The sequence below is a fragment of the Thamnophis sirtalis genome, unplaced genomic scaffold, assembly GCF_051295495.1.
Source record: "Thamnophis sirtalis isolate CommonGarterSnake01/CBP01778 unplaced genomic scaffold, rThaSir2_p1.2 scaffold_5, whole genome shotgun sequence".
In the NCBI taxonomy this organism is placed as follows: Eukaryota; Metazoa; Chordata; class Lepidosauria; order Squamata; family Natricidae; genus Thamnophis; species Thamnophis sirtalis.
In genome coordinates this window covers 72,314,708-72,333,102 of record NW_028261385.1, presented here as the reverse complement: position 1 = coordinate 72,333,102, position 18,395 = coordinate 72,314,708, and the positions used below count along the sequence as shown (strand labels likewise).

The 18,395-nt window shown below is 38.6% G+C and overlaps 1 long non-coding RNA gene across 1 annotated transcript in view; it reads right to left on the bottom strand.

Moving 5' to 3' along the window:
* LOC148045423 (uncharacterized) overlaps window positions 1-18,395 on the bottom strand; it is a 43,133-nt gene that overhangs the window by 8,386 nt on the left and 16,352 nt on the right. The gene's annotated exons all lie outside the window — the stretch shown is intronic.

The following is an 18,395-nucleotide window of genomic DNA, read 5'->3' as shown; positions in this document are numbered from 1 at the left end:
GATGATTGCTTGTTAGACTGCTGAGTTTCTCCAGTTTTTTTGTATTGTTTGATAGTGTACTGTTTGCCTTATATTGTATTCTACCCAAAGTCATGATAGAGCTTAAAGTTAAATAAATACTTGGAATATAAATATGATCAAGACTTTTGAGTCGGCATGAAAGTGCTGACACTATACAGTCATGGCTTTTGTACAACACAGTAATAGTCAAGTATTTATAAAGCACATAACTAATATTGCAAAACTGTGAAGGTCAGAGCACTTAAAACCAAGCAGTGCTATAGGGAAATAGCAGCTTAATGCAGAGAATCAAAGAGAGTCTATGCTAAACTAGATGACAGAATAACCAACTGCTGACCAGTTCAGTAATACTTTAAGAAAGCAACTTTGCTTTTTAATTTTCTACTTGGTTTACTGCAAAAAATCGACAGTATTTTGCAAGAGGGTTGAAAATTTGCTACTCAGCCCTCACAGGTAATCCCTTAATCCAAAGACATCACAATACTGACAAATATAGATGTGCTTAAGACCCACTGAAATAAATATAAGACTGACTGACATGCACTTAATCAATCTCTCAGTTGAATCCAGAGCAATTTGCTAAGAAGCAAGAGCCATGTGACAAACTAACATGGATCTGGACCATTGGTAGGGCTAGTTCAAAACATTTTAGTTCAAAACACTATCAAAGTAGTGATGGAGGGGAGGATTGTTCGGTGATATAAAAGATAAAGGAGAAATATGATTTAAAAGAATGCCATTTTTTCTTTCAGTAACACCTCATTGCAAACTAAAAATCACTGAGAAAAGTGGTCCCCCCCTTTTTTTTTATTGCTTTTACCCTTAAAGGGTTAATCCTGAAAGTGTAAACAGTACTTTGAGGATTCCTTTTTTGTTCTCTTGGCAAATAATTATGTATTGGGAAATAATTGCCAATAATGGAGTAAAGGTTTTTTCTTTCTCCTTTAGCAACTCTGAGTTGTGGATTTGTATCATATTGGCAAATGATTGGGGAGGGGGGGAGAGAACTCAGGTTGGCCTAAAAAGCTGAAACATCTGCTGGAGTTATTAACCGCCTTTTGGCTGAGTTCAGCAGCAGGGCACCTTGCAGTTGATAGATTCTTCCCTCAGCAATTCAAAACAATGCCATTAAAGCAAATTTCTCCTTTGCTGAGACTGAGGCTACCTAATGAGGCACAAACAATTTCAAAAAGAGTTTCACTTTAAAAAGATGGCTAAGCACACTAAGGGCAATCAGTGGATATCTTTCTTTCTTTTTTTGGCCATATATTATCATTAGTCTGTCAAAGTGATGATAACTAGTGCTAGACCACTGTAGGAATGTAGCCTTGTTTACACAGAGGAATGAGATCAAGGCTGGAGACATTGCTAAATGTTTCTCATCTCTATTCCACATTTTGGACTAAGTCTTTTGCCAGGCTGTTTATCCAGTAAATAGCTTAGGAAGTCTGCCATCTATAATTCTTTCAACTAACTTCTGATTTTCAGTCAGGCTGAAGACTAACAAGCAAACCGTGATAGAAAGTGGGGTTGAGGTGAACACCAAATAGAGATTACATGGTGATGATTGCCTGGTGATATTTTTTTTAATACAATTGCATATACACAATGGTTGTATCTTTTTTTAAAGTCCCAAATATTCTTAGGTAGAACAGAGGAGCTTCTCTTTTCCTTCTTTGGCATTTCCTTTGTTTTCTGCTTTGCAAAATAGTGATGAGAAGCCTTTTAAAAAATGACTCGGAGAGCCAGTTTGGTGTTTTAACTAAGACACAGTTAGAAAACACAGAGTTTAATATCTAGTCTCATCTTAGGTATGAAGCTGGCTCGCGGTTTTGGGCCAATCACTTTCTCTCAGCCTAAGGAAGAAGGCAATTGCAGATCACTTCTGAAAATCAGAGGGAACTAGTCATCAAAAGTCAAGACTAATTCAAGGCAGACTCACAGTGTAGAAAAAGACAAATAACCAAGGTAGAAATGAGCACCTCAAAGGCATCAATCAGAACTAGACATTAAAAAACAACAACCATGAGTGATTTTTAAAATATCTAAAATGACAGAGAAACAATAGAGATGGAGCCAGGTGAGATTCCCTTTGAACTAAATTCCTAAAGTAAGGTTTCCATAACACAAAAGGCCCTATCATTTTCTTGACTTTAATTTAGATGGAACAGTGCCTTACAGTCGATACTTGGAATAGTTTGTATGCAATGAGGCAGTCCATGAAACATCCTGTATTTTTTACCTAGCAATTACTTGAACATTAGTTTATATTTATTTTAAGAAGTGCAAAGGTAAGTGCAAAGTACATCAAGTTTAAATAATTGCTTATATTTCATTCTCACATATATGCATTACTAACTGAATTATTCTCACTTGAAACATACATTCACATATAAAAGAAAACCAGGGTAATATACCATGTTGAAAATAGCGTCAGAAGACTTGAGTTTCATTTCGTATTTCATTACGACTAGGCTCGCATGCCATACTAAGTTACAATATGATTTATTTGGTCTTGCTCAGCCTGGTATTTGAACCCAGTCACTATGGTGTCTGAACCATAGTTTATGGTAAAGAATTATGTGCAAAACCAGCATGTACATGGTTATAAGTGCTTATTTTATAAGCATTAAATGGATTTTTCTGTGCCCAGATCTCACTGAGGTCATTTCAAGATATTTGTATGTTGAAATGTTTGAATATCTAACAAAAAAATGCTTATTAGTGATTAAGGAAACACAAATATTGTGATTAGCTTGGCTGCAATTCCTGCTTCTTCCGGGTTCTCCAAAGCTTTGCTGGGATGAAGGAAAAAAGCCAAAATAGACTTTGGTTTTTAAAAATGTTCATTCCATATGCTATTGAGAAGCATTTCTTCTTTTCTCTAGTTCCAGCTTGCAGTGTCCCCAAAGTCATGTGATGACAACTTCCAATGTTCCCTACCATCTTCCTACAAACATATGTCAGTGAGAAAGCTGGTAGGAAGTCAGAAGTCACAATCACATGAGGCCCTCACTTAACAACTCATGTGGTCCTCATTTAACAATGACAACTGTGACTGCCAGAATTGCAATTGCCAAGCAATATGGTCATGTGATGTCATGCTTTACGACTGTATTGTTTAGTGAAAGAACTTCCAATCCCAGTTGCCATTGTAACCTGAGGTCTCCATGTAGCATTACCCAATTCCTCAATCTTAGATAAGACAATAACCTCTTTGTGCAATGTAGTCACATTGGTAAGTGCCAGAGGTAGGTTTCTCCAAGAGAAAGGGCTCATTTACTTATAAAACATGCTCTGAAAAGGGAATCTAGTTAAATGTTCCATTTTTCATTCTGCAGAATGTGTTTTTCTTCCAGAATTTCTTTGTTTACACATAGTCTAATGTAGTAGCATCCATTTTTCTCTGGTGGCCCATATCATTCCATGTAAACTACCCCATACTCCTACTCCAGATTCAAATAGAGAGATAGAAAGCCAAGCCACTTTGCCACGTGTGGCAGTGGCCTCTAGTGGCTAATAGAGATCCTGGGAAACCCAGCAGTTCTTTTGTAAAAACAAAGAAAAATACTTCAGTTTAATTAGCCAAAGATAACAAATCCTGATTCTGTATTTACAGATATATATGCCTTTCTGCTTGTAATAAGCAAAACTGGTGGGGTAGGAGATAAATTTATTGTAGCTTTCTTTATTGTATTATAACAGATACAATAAATGCCTCAGTATTTGTCCTTCAATGTTATTATACATGTATTTTAATCCAGTTTCATTATTTTCCTAAGAAACCTAATAATTTCAGGTTAGAAAACCAGAGCTAAGCAGGTAGTTGAGAGAGAAAAAATAGCAGAAAAGGTAAAATAATATTTATTGGAGCTGTCTCAGTTTCATGAACCTCCAATATATTTTCTGTTTGAAGATAAATCAGTTCTGATCTCAAAAGAGATCCAAGAACCTAAAACAGCCATTTGTGATCACAAAATAACAGCTAATGTTATTTCTCCTCCAATAATAAAACTTCATAAAGCAAACATTCCTCCTCCTCCTCCTCCTCCTCCTCCTCCTCCTCCTCCTCCTCCTCATTCTTCAAAACTTAAAAATATTGGAGCATTCACAACTTCTGGAGGCCAGTTGTTCCATTGCTTAATTGTTCTAACTGTCAGGAAATTTCTCCCTAGTTCTAAATTGCTTCTCCCCTTGATTAGTTTCCACCCATTGTTTCTTGTCCTACCCTCAGGTACTTTGGAGAATAGTTTGACTCCCTCTTCATTGAGCACTACATGTGGCTCTCCTGGGCACCATTTTGGCTGGCAGAGGGTTGTAGGAGGCTGTTGCAACTGAAAACAGAGCTCAGGAGGGCTGTGTGCGGCCCGCCCAGGCTCTGTTTTCATTGGCAGAGGGTTGCAGGAAGCCTTCAGAGCCAGAAATACATGCTCCTCCCAGGCTCCGTTTTCGCTGGCAGAGAGTTGCAGGAGGCCATTGCAGCCAGAAACTGAGCTCGTGAGCCCATTTTTGCTGGCAGAGTACTCGGGCCATCACAGGCGTACCAATATGAGTGATGTCGAGCTAGCCATGCCCACCCTGGCCATGCCCACCACAGCTCCCGAAATCAAACAACCCTAATGCGGTCCTAAATGAAATTGAGTTTGACACCCCTGGTCTTATTGCTACCTCAAGTGCAAATCAAAGTCTCACCATACATTCTCCTTGGAGGCTCCTAATTTCTGTGTGTGCAAGCCAGTAATATATTTCCAAGTGTGGTGGGTTCCACAGGTGTAGTGAATTCCGGGTTAATGTTGCCATCTGCTTGGTACTTTAGCAATGGACCTCTTGGAAATGAATCCTCACGAGAAGTGTTTCTATCTATGCCTTTGTGAGATTGGAAAGAATACTGGATACTAAGCAAGTTGGCTATAATGTCACGTTGGATGACACCTTCTGTTACTGGCATAGTTCCACCTTACACAGGGACACCCTTCAATCCAGATGTAGCCCTGGCAAATTCCACAGACCAAATTGAGAATTAAGGTTATCCGTATCCAATGTTGAACTCTTCTGGCAGGTCTGCAACCAACAAATAGGGCTGGATTATGTGTTGAGTCTTTATGAAGATGACAAAGGTGCTCCTGAGATCAAGGGATGCTTCTTTCTCAATTCTGATTAAGCCTTAGCACTCCTTGGGGCACCTATTGTAGTAAAAGAACTACCTTCTGCAAGCATAGTGTTCTGCAAGTACAGCACTCCTTCCTTCCCCTGATTCCCACACACAGAAATGCTGGAATCCAACGAAAGCAATTGAAAAGCAAGAAAAATGCCAGGGCTTAGCCTTAGACACTACTTAACCCTAAAAGCAGACTATGGAACTGCATGGAGGATAGCCAAAATAATTGTATGTAATGCCTGAGATGTTAAAAGGGAAGCCTTTCTGAGTTCAGTGGGACTTACCTTCCAGTACAGTTGATCCAGAGAACAGATTGATTTTAGCTCTGATTTAGCTAAGACATACTGCTGATCGATCAGATTCTGAAGTATTTTTTTTCTATTTCTGGTGGAAAGGCAAGGATATTTGTTTTACATAGAACACAATCTTGCTGGTACTGTATAAAAAACTATTCCCAGTAATTGCTTCCATTAGTGTTAAGAAGGTGTTAACCATTAATGCATTAATGGGTCAATGTCCTGTATCAGCAAAAACACCATCATGTACGGTAACTATTTCTTTGGGAAAGGAAAATAAAATCCAAGATGAAGTTTTTCCTGGATGGATGAATATACTGTATTCAAATTGCCATCTTAATGAAGCAATTATCTGGAAAAAGTGCAATAAATATATATCATTAAACAACAAAATGTAGCATGTTAATAGATTACTATTCCTACCATAACATTACTATTTCTAATTGAACATTCTGTATGTGAATTAGGCTGATAGATCCCCAGCTAACACAACCAAAATGCATGTTAGAGAATTTGGGGAGTTGTTGTCTAAACACAATTGAAGAACATCAAGTTAGAAAACATTATGGAAAATGCTGAATGTCTTCAGAGCGGCAGATCTTGCTTTGTAAATGTTTGCAATTGCTTTCATATGGCAAGCCAGAACTGTTGGGGGAAAGAACAGTTGTCATGTATTTGAAAATTTCAGAAATAGATTTGAGAACTTCAGAGCAGTGTACAAGGTCAAGATGTAACTTGGCAGTTCGATGTACAAGATCTGCATGTCTTATATTATTCAGTCAGAGACAGGTATGTGTTGAAAACAGATCAGAAAAGGAAATACTAATAATAGTTCACACAGGGCTCATTGGCTGAAAAGCCACACATCTGCAATCTATCAATCTTCTTTTTTTTAATGGCTGTAGACCCAAAGCTGATAAGTTTATAAATGGGTGATAATTAATCATAAAATATAACAGGGAAATGAGTGACAGGAGTCTCAAGTTGCCATTTTAATCTGAGGGTGAGTTACATTCCCTTGGCTCTTTTTCATTTGCAGAATACAAACATCATCTCTCTTACAGAAATAGAACCTGGCCCTTTTACTACTTCTGGTATCTAGGGATACGACTTTTGGTATCAAGGGGTATGACTTTCAATATCTAGCATCCAAAAGGTATAGATCTGGAAATGGCCCAGAGACCTGCTACCAAGGGAAACACGTTATTTTCCAATCTTTTCTTTCCTTCTACATAATCGAAAGCACAGAATTCAGATCACTCCATGTCACACTTATGAGAGGTTCTCCCTTGCCTGGAGCTGACACCGAAGATCTGAGCTCCATTCCTTCACCCTGCTGAAGGAGTTCCCTTCTATGCACGGAGGGGAGCCGACATCCTTTGGCATGCCTCTCTTTCAGCCAGTCCCTAGAGAGGAGAGTGAGTGGAAATTCAAAGACAGAGGCAGCTTGGTAAAGTAAGACATCTCTCAGAGGGCGAAGAGGCCCTGGGGAGCCTGGCACAGGCCAATGTGCACATGTCTCTTTACTCGGGCTGAAAATCCTTCTTAGGATTTGGGGAGGGAAGATTTTTAACTCCTGGGCAGAGTGAGTGGCAGTATGGTAAGAGAAGGAGTGTGTATGCCTCAGGATTGTCGGGGCGGGGGGAGGCCTGACACAGGCTGCGGCATGGAGGATTTTCAGTTCCTAATTGATGCTATCCAGGCTCTCGCCCCCAGAGTCCACTCTGTCCACCCCGCAGTCCACTCTGTAACTCAGATTCCATGTGCTTAATGACCTGCACAACTGCTTAACAACTGCAACTGGGAGTGTTGGTATCAGGGAATTGGTATCAGAGGTGTCCAAATGTAGTCAGAGATGCTGAGATGAAATTGTAGCTTTATATAAATAAATAGATTTTACATCGATATATACAACACACTAGCTAGTCAGACAAACAGGAGCATCATGAGGTAAATCACAGAGCACACAGGGCGCACGGAAGAAAAAAGCGGGGGGAAAGGGAAACTCCGCCTCCACACCCACCACAGCCAATCACAGCACAGATTGCCTCACGCAGTGAGCCAGCACTTTCCAATCAATCAACTATAACTATGTTCTGGCCAAAGGTGGGTTCTGGCAGGCGCTACTGCCAGTTCGCTTGTGTGCGTGCCTTGTGCACATGCATGCTTGATGCATGCTGTGCGTGCTTGATGCATGCTGTGCGTGCTTGATGCATGCTGTGCGTGCTTGATGATGTGTGCTGTGCATGCATGAGCAGTGCAATTAAAACTGAAAAACAAGATGGCGGTACCTACAAGAACTGGTTTGGAGAACCGGTTCGGAGTCGTGGCAGGCCTCGGTCACTGCCAGTTCTAGTGACCCAGGCCACCAAACCACTACCGCTTCAGCCGAACTGGTAGGAACCCACCACTGGTTCTAGCTCATTATACAACCCCATTGTTCCAGCTGCTAAATGTAAATACCTTCTTAACAGGATGGGGGTTGTTGAGTGAAGCAGTTACATGGGAGTCACATAACATCTCGATCACTGACCACTTCACTCAGCGACCAAGATTCTAATCCCAATTGGGGTAATGAAGAAGGGGACTGCCTGTAATTTGCTCCAATTTCTGCATTGGGATGCCGGGTAATGGTTGCTTTTTGTGCTCCCATCTATTGGTTAGCTAGAAGAAGTCCCAGTTCATTGAGAGTCAAGAGGTGGTTTGATTACTGCAATTTACTAAAGAAATGCAAGGAGGCAGCATGAATGATGGGGATGAGGACTATCGCAGGTGGATGGCATTTGATTTTTAGAAAATGGGGCGGCAAAAATTCTGGTGCTGTGGAAGTGATTGCTTCACTGACAATTGTTGCAGCTAATTCTTAGGGCAAGTCCTTCCTTGTCATGGCTTCAGTACCCCATCTGAGATCCTGATCCTGTTAGCTTTGTGGAAAGCCTTGAGCTTTTCCCTCAGGCGTTGAGACTAAGCTGTTAATGGAGTCCAACATGTCTGCTTGATTGTGAGACAGTTTTTTTTAAGGCCATTGGCTACACTGTAATGTTGCTTTTGTGACAAAGCAGTTATCACATGTTTTTATGTGTTTTGCATAGTGGAGTCACAAAGATGATTTTGGCAGAAATCAATACATCTTCTTACAGCAAAGGTGCAAGAAAAAGTGCCAGATCATAGATATTGCCTAGGTCAGGAAGGGGACTGGTAATTTTAGGTAATTTTTTGAAAAGTATGCATAACACTTAAAATGGAGCTATTGTGAAAGCACAATTTGTTTCAAGGTTGTGGCCATTTTACTTCATTGCTGCTGTTGCAGGATTTGTGTGACATTTGTAAAATGTCTGTATGCAATGAAACTTTTAGGGTTTTTGGGTTTAGTACAAAACCAGATACTGATTCTAGTATTCTTTTTTTTTCAGTCAATCAGAATAGAGCTGGAAGAGACCTTGGAGGTTTTCTAGTACAACACCCTGCTCAAGCACAAGAGCTGATACCATTTAAGAAAGGTCTTTTCTTTAAAACCTCCAGGGATGAAGCTTCTGAAGGCAAGTTGTTCCACTGGTTAATTGTCCTCACTGTTAGGAAGTTTTGCCGTAATTTCTGGTTGCTTCTCTCCTTCATTGGTTTTCTTTCATTGTTTCTTGTCCTGCCCTCTGGTGCTTCGGAAAATAAGTTGACCCCCTCTTCTTTGTGGCAGCCCCTCAAATACTGGAATACTGCTATCATGTCATCCCTAGTCCTTAATTGCATAGGCTCAAAATGGTGGTGTCTTGTCTTCAGTCCCGAGGCTCAAAATCTGATGTTCTGATAAGGCATACATTTTGACAGAGAAAACAATTGCAGTTCCATTCCTCTCTTTGTTTCTTAGAAATAAATATTCCCTTCTTATTTCTCTGGGTGGTCTGTGTCTTCCTCAGTCTTGGATCCTCTACCAGTGGCCTATGAGTTTGAGGGCTCAGTGCAGAATCTTAAGTGTTCCTAGCATGGCTCTCTTCTGGGGAAAATGGTGTTAATGTTTATTCCAGTGCCAGGAAGCTGTGCAGGTTTGAAGCCAAGAAAGACATGAAGCAGTGGATGGAAACTAATCAAGGGAAGAACCAAACTAGAAAAAGGAAAAACATTCCTGATAGTTAGAACATTTAATCAGTGAAATGGCTTGACTTCAGAAATTGTGGAGGTTTTTAAGAAGAGATTGGACAGCCATTTGTTTGAAACAGTAATGGGCCGTGATGGCAAATCTATGTGGCCAAAGTGGCACGCGAAGCCATGTCACCTGGCATGCGCAGCCTTGCCTTTTTGTCTTCTGGGTTTCTGGCGTGCACGCGTGTCCTTCCTGTGCGTGGCAGTGCCGAAAATCGCTATACGCATACACAACAGAACCCGGAAGTTCGGCTTTTCCAGAGCGTGATCACTTCACGTGCACAGAAATGCCGAAAACCCGCCTGCGCATGCACACCAGCTAGCTGATCGTCAGGCGTGCATGTACCCTAGGACCCGGAAGTTCGGCTTTTCTGGAACATAGCCTTAACGAGCGCCCACGTGCATGATGTTTCCGTGCAACCTTTTTGGTACTCAGTGCCGAAAAGGTTCTCCATTACTGGAATAGGATCTCCTGTTCAAATGGGGGGATAGATTAGAAGGCCTCCAAGGTCCTTTCTGTTAAAGACAGAAATGCTATTTATGCATTGGGGTTTTTCTTTCGTACCATCTTTCTGAACTCCTGGTGACTCCTTCCTGAACACTAAATGATGCCATGACAAGATGTGGGTGGGTGGGTGGGTTTGCTGGTCCTCAGTAGATGCAGTAACTATTATCTTTACCAGGTGCAGGAGAAATTAGTAACAGTAACTCATCCCTATAAACTTCTGCAGTGTGTTTTACATGGGGCTCTCTTTAGAAGCTATCTGCAAATTACAATCAGCCATACAATAATATACCTTTATTTATTTATTTGAATTTATGCGTCATCCATATTCAACAGACTTACCAGTTCCGTTTTGAGTATATTTGAAGGGTGGTGACACCCTATGAAGCCCTACTTGGCTTGGCAGCTACTGTCAGATTCAACGTTGCATGTTAGATTATGTTGCTGACCAATATTTCCAGATGGCTCGGGGGAGGGGCAAAAATCCAGAAGGTGCTCTCCCTGTATAAAAGTGCCATTGCTATGAAATAGGCTTCCCACTGAGATCAGGGTGGCCCCCTGCTTGGTAATTTTTAGAAAGTTATTAAAAACTGAGCTTTTCTGAAGAGTCTTTCAAAAGCATCGTCTATGCTCTTGTTCTTATTTTTCTCTCTTCTATTTTCTATTCCCTACTGTAATTTTTTCTCTTTTCAATTAGAATCCATTTCTGTTCCTAACACTGGCAATGTCCTCTTCCTCTGTATTATAATATTCTTTCTATTATAGTGCTCTATTATAGTGCACTAATCTGCAGTTATATCTGGACCAGTTTTTCAAATACAGGTAGTTCTTGATTTATGACTAAGATTGAGCCCCAAATTTCCAATGCTAAGCAGGGCAGTTATTAAGTGAGTTTTGCCCAGTGGTGGGATTCAAATAATTTAACAACCGGTTCTCTGCCCTAATGATTTCTTCCAACAACCAGTTCACCAAACTGCTCAGAAAGTTAACAACCAGTTCTCCCAAAGTGGTGCGAACTGTTTGAATCCCACCACTGGTTTTGCCCCATTTTATGACTTTTTGCGACATTTTAAAGTGAATTACTGCTGTTATTAAATGAATCATGCAGTCATTAAGCAAACCTGGCTTCCCCCATTTATTTTGCTTGTGGGCAGCAGGCTGAGTAGGTTACAAATCACATGATCACATGACCCTGGAACAGTGCAAGTGTCATTAATATATGCCTACTGACAAGTGCCAAAAATTTGATCATGTGATTATGGGGTTGCTGCTATGGTCGTAAGTATGAAAACCGGTCATAAGTCACTTTTTCAATGCTGTTATAACTTTAAACGGTCACAAAACGAATAGTTGTAAGGTGAAGACTATCTGTACTAGATGTGAACTATGGTATTTATCTTGGTTCTTAAAACAGAAAACTTCATTTTATGTATGAATTTACTTAACATTTCTAGAATAATCCAATCTATTATTTTCCCATTCAAATGCATTATCTTCATATTGTCTCCCTCAGCCTAGGCTCCTTGCAAAATATACATGGCTGTTTATTCCTGAATTTGTGGAATCCAGAAATATTGGAGCATATAGTAGAAACAGATTATTCAATATTAACAGCAGCATAGGCATTACAGTTGTAAAATACGCAATGATTAATATTGTATAAATGTCAAGTTAATTCGTGGAATTATATAGGCAATTTGGGATGTGTGTGTGAAGAAAACTATGAAAAGATTAGTTTACCCTTAATTTGGAATTATACATTATAAAGAACCTCTATATTTCATACGTAAATCTCTCCAATAATAAACACCCTATTCAGTTCTCATGAATCCATCTGAGTTCCTAAATGCATTTTAAAAAACAATCCCCATTTCTTACTCATGAAAATAAAGAGGGATGTTGGGAGTGGAGTGGGACATTTGCAGTGATTTTGGAAGGTACCAGGTTGCAAATTCCTTAGTATGGACCTCACAAAAGTCTACCATGACACTACTGACTTATGATTTTGCATTTTCTCTTCCTTATTTGTATCGATAAACTTCCCAAACAGCTCAAGTGACATTGCACCATTAGTCCACATGAAAATATGTGAATGATCAGAACCTGTTTCCATCTCTTTTTTGTTTTCCATCTCCTACCCAAGAATGACTCAGAATTTGGACTTCTGCAGAATACTTATTTTAATGGTCTCTAGTAGACAGATTCAGATGAAATTATATTAGGCACATCAGCTGTCAGCTATCTGGCTCACTGTAGGACTCCCAATCTAAAGATATGTCATTTCACTCCTGGATACAATTTTTTCCCTGGCAACATTTTCTATTATAGCTGAAACTGCAATGTTCTGAATGCAGGTCTGCCTCAATTTGAGGCAAGCTTTGCCTACAATTTGCTACAGCATATGAGTCTGACCTTCAGAATAAAATGCATTTATTTCATATATTACAGTACCCTAAATAGGTTTTTATATTCTTCATCAGACTGTAGAAAACAAGCAAATAAAGCCCAAACAAAAAACAAACACCAATTCAAAAATGCCTATGTTTGGCTATGTTTTTCTTCCCCTGAAACCTCTCTCTCTCTCTTAAAAAAAAGATTTTTGGTGTTTTTTTCTTTACCATCTTATTTGGTAAAGAATTTTCACAAATACAAAACTTTGTACACTGATTTATTGAGCTAATAAAATAATTGAAATAAAGGTACAGTAAATATCCCTATCTACTAGTTGATTTGAATTACAATATATTTAAAAACATACTCAAATTTAAAAATAACATTTTAAATTATTCTTATAATTAAATCAGGATATATCTGCAAAATGCCTTGTAGTTCTCAGGATATATCTGCAAAATGCCTTGTAGTTCTCAGTCTTTTTCTGAGACTGTTTCTACCATTTTCAGGTGGAAATTTTAAAACTTAGCAATAAGCTAATATTGACATAATATTATGAAAAGCAAGGGATGTCTCTTTAAATTTGAATTTTTATCACGTTCCTCCCCACGCACCCGAGATAGGCAAAAATTGTTTGATGGTATTAGAGATGTTATTATTGTGTGTCACACAATCAGCCAGATGTTTAGAGTGCTATTATTATTTCATTTCTGTTGTATGCCATCAACAGTACAACTAACATTATTTGAGATGAGCAGCTTTATAAAAACCTGACATCAAACAAATAAATGTATAGCACAGCCAACTTGCATTATCAACCCCTTACTATGTTCCTTTTTTCCTCTTCCATTTCCAACAAATATTAAATGCTTGAATGGTTATCTAAAGCTTGTACCCTTGTGGATAATATAATGCATGTGTTTTACTCAGTGCAAAATTATAATTAAAAATCATTGCTCTGGCTTACAATAATAAGCCTAACAAATATACAGTTTTGGTTTCAGCAAGCAATAGAAGAATGGAGGCTTCATAAATAAAGTAATTTTCAAGAGACAGAAGAGTTGCTAGGTGAAGATGCCCACAAGAAAGAGGAGATGAATTCCTATCAGAAAAAAAGCAGCTAAAATGACCAATCATATGTAATGATAGATCTAGGAAACAAGCATGAAGACTGGATTAAGCTCATGTTAGAAATCAGGTATCTCAAATGAACTGTAGACTCATAAATGAAGTAAGTGCATTTTCAGAAATTCGCAGTAGACAGGAAAATAAATACAGGGTGATGAAACGTTCGGCTTAACACTTTCATGGATCTTCTGAATTACATCCATGATTTACATGTGTCTTGGCATGCATCTATCTGAAAGGACAGAGTTATGCAAGGTGGGAAAAATGAAAGCTGTATTAGTATGCTGGCATTCTGATATGGCATCAAGAAGAGAGGACTGATCAAGGCTAGGCAACAGCTTTAAACAACTGAAAATGCCAACAAATGCAGGCAACTAGGATTGTGCGGAGTGTTTCAAAAAGCCAGTTAACCAGAAACATAATGATAGAAGTGACACTGACCAGCATGTTTCAGCACAGAAGCAATTGTTCCAGGGGCTCTTGTTTGTTAAAGCTGTTTTCCAGAATGAAATCTGAAAATAGGAGTGGAGAGATGGAGGCGAAGGGCAGCCTGCATACAAAACAGTGGTACGAAGGGTCTCGGCTGTAACAACCATGGAGTGGGAGCCATACATTTTAATGACCTTAAAGCACCATTTTACACACCTCGCCTACCTGGTGCCTGTTTACAGTAATCAGTTCTCGAGGGTTATCATAAGAAGGCATCAAAGTATAATTTATCTTTATGGAAATGCATGTACCTTGATTACTTAGCTGATCATCTTTCACCTGAATCAGGGGGGTTTGTCAGAAGAAAAGATGTGACAGTAGAAAAGGAAATAATGTGTTTCAATCGTGCTGTTGTCTGACTGAAGATGTATGTGTGTGGCTGAGATGCTATATTCAGAAGAGAAAGCAGGCGTGCATGCATGAGTTTACAAATCTCTGCACAAGAGAAATAGAAATCCCACTCCCAGGTTTGATTTAAAATTGAGCTTTTTGGGGGAACATACTCCTAAAATTAGCACATGTATATGGACAGTGCTGCATATGACACAATTATAGACTCATCCATCCATGCACTAAGCTATATTTTAATGCCAGATATTTGCATTCATGCATACGTAGGGCTAAGTCATTTATACATTCACAGTGTCTGGAGTCACACTTGTCTACCTTGGTTTGATTGAAAGGGTTGTGTGAACTCAGCCATTTTATCTTGAAATGTGACTCTACAAAATAGGATCAAATGAGAGATTCACAAAGCAAAAGATTACTTTATCGGGTTACTTTGCATTTAATCTTGAGTAAGGATTTAATGCTAAAGAATTTCAGTGTCTACAGTATGAAGCAATCAACAAGTGTTTCAATGAGAATAAGAGGCTAAAAGGTAAAGGTCTTCTTTCTCTCTGCTTCTAAAACAGCTGACCAGAATTTTAATGTGTTAAAACATGCATGCATTTCAAAACTCATTTTACATTCTAAAAAATCAGAAGATTCGTGGGAGAAATGATGCTCAATTTATATCCTATATTACAAGGGAAGCAAATTAGTATTCAAAACCAGGCAATTATGCATTTTGGCAATTACCTTTCTTGAAAAGCAGAGGTGCTGTGCAATTCTCACTAAGTTCAGTCTGGTACCGAAAGTGTCAATCTTTCAGAAGACTGTAATAAACTGAAGTCTCTTCAGAAAGGAATATGGGTAATGAACAATTCAGCAAAAAAGCAATGTGGGGTAAAGGTAAAAAGACTGTGAAATCAAGAAATGGAGGATGAAGAAGCTATTTTGATACATTTTAAATGTTGAAGATTTTAGAGATATTTTTCCTCTAGGCAGCAGAGTATAATGAAGCAAAATATTTCCCCAAAATATAGGGAGAAGGGGATAGTTTTAAGAAAGATTAAACAAATGTGAACCAAAGGAAGCTTTAGGGAAATGAGAATTTTTTTTCTTTTTTTCTTTTCTTTTTCTCTTTTTTCTTTTTTCTTTCAATTTTGCCTTAGCCCAGAAATCCAGTTATTATTTCTACAATAATAGTTTATTGTAACTTCTGCAATAGGTTTGGTTGTTTATTACATTTTACAACATAATTTACATAATTTGCAAGGGGACAGACTTCAAAATACGTGAAGTAACACTTTTCCCACCAGTTTTGTAAATCAGAAACTTTCACTGTCTGGGCAATTACTATTCATTACTATTCATCAGATGGTCTTAATTACTCCCAAACTCTGTTCAACAGTAAATCCCTTTATTTCTGCAGTGCTTTCTGACTATGCCAATATTCTTTTAACAAGAGCAAACAAATGTGTAGGTTGTGCTAGAAAAGAAGTGGAAAAGAAGAGTTTGTGTATAAAGTTGGTGCAAATTGAACAGTCTCTGGAATTGTGATATGCTCTATGAACTACGTCAAGGGTAGTCAACCTTTTTATACCTAACATCCACTTTTGTATCTCTGTTAGTAGTAAAAAAATTTAACCGTCCACTGGTTCCACAGTAATGGTGATTTATAAAATAGGGAAGTAACTTTACTTTATAAAATTTATAAAGCAGGGTTACAGCAAACCCCTACCACCCACCATGAAAGCTGGAACGCCCACTAGTGGGCGGTAGGGACCAGGTTGACTACCACTGAACTACGTAGACTTCATTCTTTGGCACTAATTTTTGTAATTTAGATCTGCTGACTTGATTTCACAGATACTAACCAAAACCTGAGCTGAATATACCACTAGCATTTCAGTTTCAATACAACAGCATTTGAAAGGTAATAGGTCTGTTGTATATAATGGACTGAACCCTGGCCATAGTACAGGAATGAAGTCTTAGCAATGAAGAACAGAAAAAGCACCTGTCAAGCAAAACACTTGGGCTCATGAACAAAGTGCCAAACTGCGGTTCAAACAGGGTTAGGTAATCTAATTTGACCTAAAGATTAAAAAAAAACACCCTAAGCAAATCAATGACTATAAGGGGTCCCATCCTTAAGCAAAACAGTCAAGCAAGTATGCTACAATTGCTTTTGAGCAGCAGTCAGAGTTTATCAGGAAAACTCTTATAAGACTACCATATAAATTAAACATTCAGTGAAAACGAACTCGTACATTGATTTTACCTACCGAATAAGAAAGTATGGAGAACTTAGAGACTGATTTACATTATTCATAAGACATCAGGTAATTCCTTAACTATGTTAAAATAATTTAATATATCATAAACTGTAGCTCTCATTTTTTGTCTCATGCATTTCTTCTAATTCTGATTTTAATTCCTTTATTAAGGGATATTGCTGACTGCATATTTATTCATACTGTAACAGCATGTATTTAGAGACCAAAGCTGGCTAAATAAACAAGGCTCTGGGCTGAAGATTTATTATGTTTTTCAGTGTAAGAGTCCTCCTCCAGAAAGTTATTTTAGAGTAATATAATTGTTAGTTAAAGGCTTTCTTATGAGGTAATGTATCCGAAAGCCCAGCTCACTTCTTTTGATAATAATTCAGACCCCCCCTGAGCTCAGGAAAGTGGGTTATTAATCAGAGCTACCAGAAGGTGAGAGGATTAAATTGTATCACAATAGCCCGTCAGATGCCTCCTGGGAGGTTGGCAACCAAACACAAGGTAATGGCCCTCTGCTGATGTACTTTCCCTGGAGCTCATCATCAGGACTATTATGTTGTAGTTCAAATCAATACTTAGCCAAGAGCCTAGTAGGTGGCCTTGGGTCCATAACTCTTTGGGGGATGACCGTGAGGAAAATGATATACTATATGCTGATTGAATGTTGCTTTTAAACTCTCCTTGTAAGAACCTTGGGCTCTGTCTACTTTAGATCATGGTAGTTACAGTAGTTGATCTACCTGAGCTGTGGCAGTGCAGTGGTTAGAATGCAGTCCTGCAATTCGATTTTCACAGGCTCAAGGTTGACTCAGCCTTCCATCCTTCTAAGGTGGGTAAAATGAGGACCCAGATTGTTGGGGCTAATATGCTGACTCTGTAAATTGCTTAGAGAGGGCTGTAAAACACTGTGAAGTGGTATATCAGTCTAACTGCTATTACTATTGCTCTCTCTGTTAGCTAATATTATCTAGTAGCAGCTTCCAATTATTTCAATCAAGGACTTTTTCCGACCAAAAGAGAAACGTTGGCATGGGGACAATGTGCTCCAGCAACTGAGTTGGAAACCTTTTCTCTGAATTGGTTTACTTAAGAGACATGAAATATGCATGGAATTATAGCTTGAGAAGGAGGCCCAAAGCCCTTATGGCTGTAGATGATGGCATGTTAGCATGCATTGGTGCCATATTTTTGTTGTTTTTAATATTTTATGTTTTAACTTATTGTGTTTTATAGTTTTAAAAAACTGTTTTTGTTTTTTAAAACCTTTGATTGGGAGCCGTTTAGAGTTTGCTGAAAGATGGGTGGCTATATAAATGCTTTAAATCAATAAACAAATACTACATTGACCTGAAAAGAAGATGATTCAGATTTTGAACACATCCTTTCCCCCAAAATTAATCAGATTAAACAGAAAAAAATTGCTTGTTTCCTAGTGCTGAGTGAAAGTGACTGACCCAAAGTCATCCACCTGGTTTTGTGCCTAAGGCAGGACTAGAATTCATGGGCTCTTGGTTACTAACCTTGAACACTATACTAAACTGGCTTTTGATACCTTATGTGATATTATACATCGGGCATGAGATAATACATATGACATGCCTGGAAAGCAGTATATTACCAGCCTTCCTCAACTAAAGGCCCTCCACATCTCTGAACTCTTA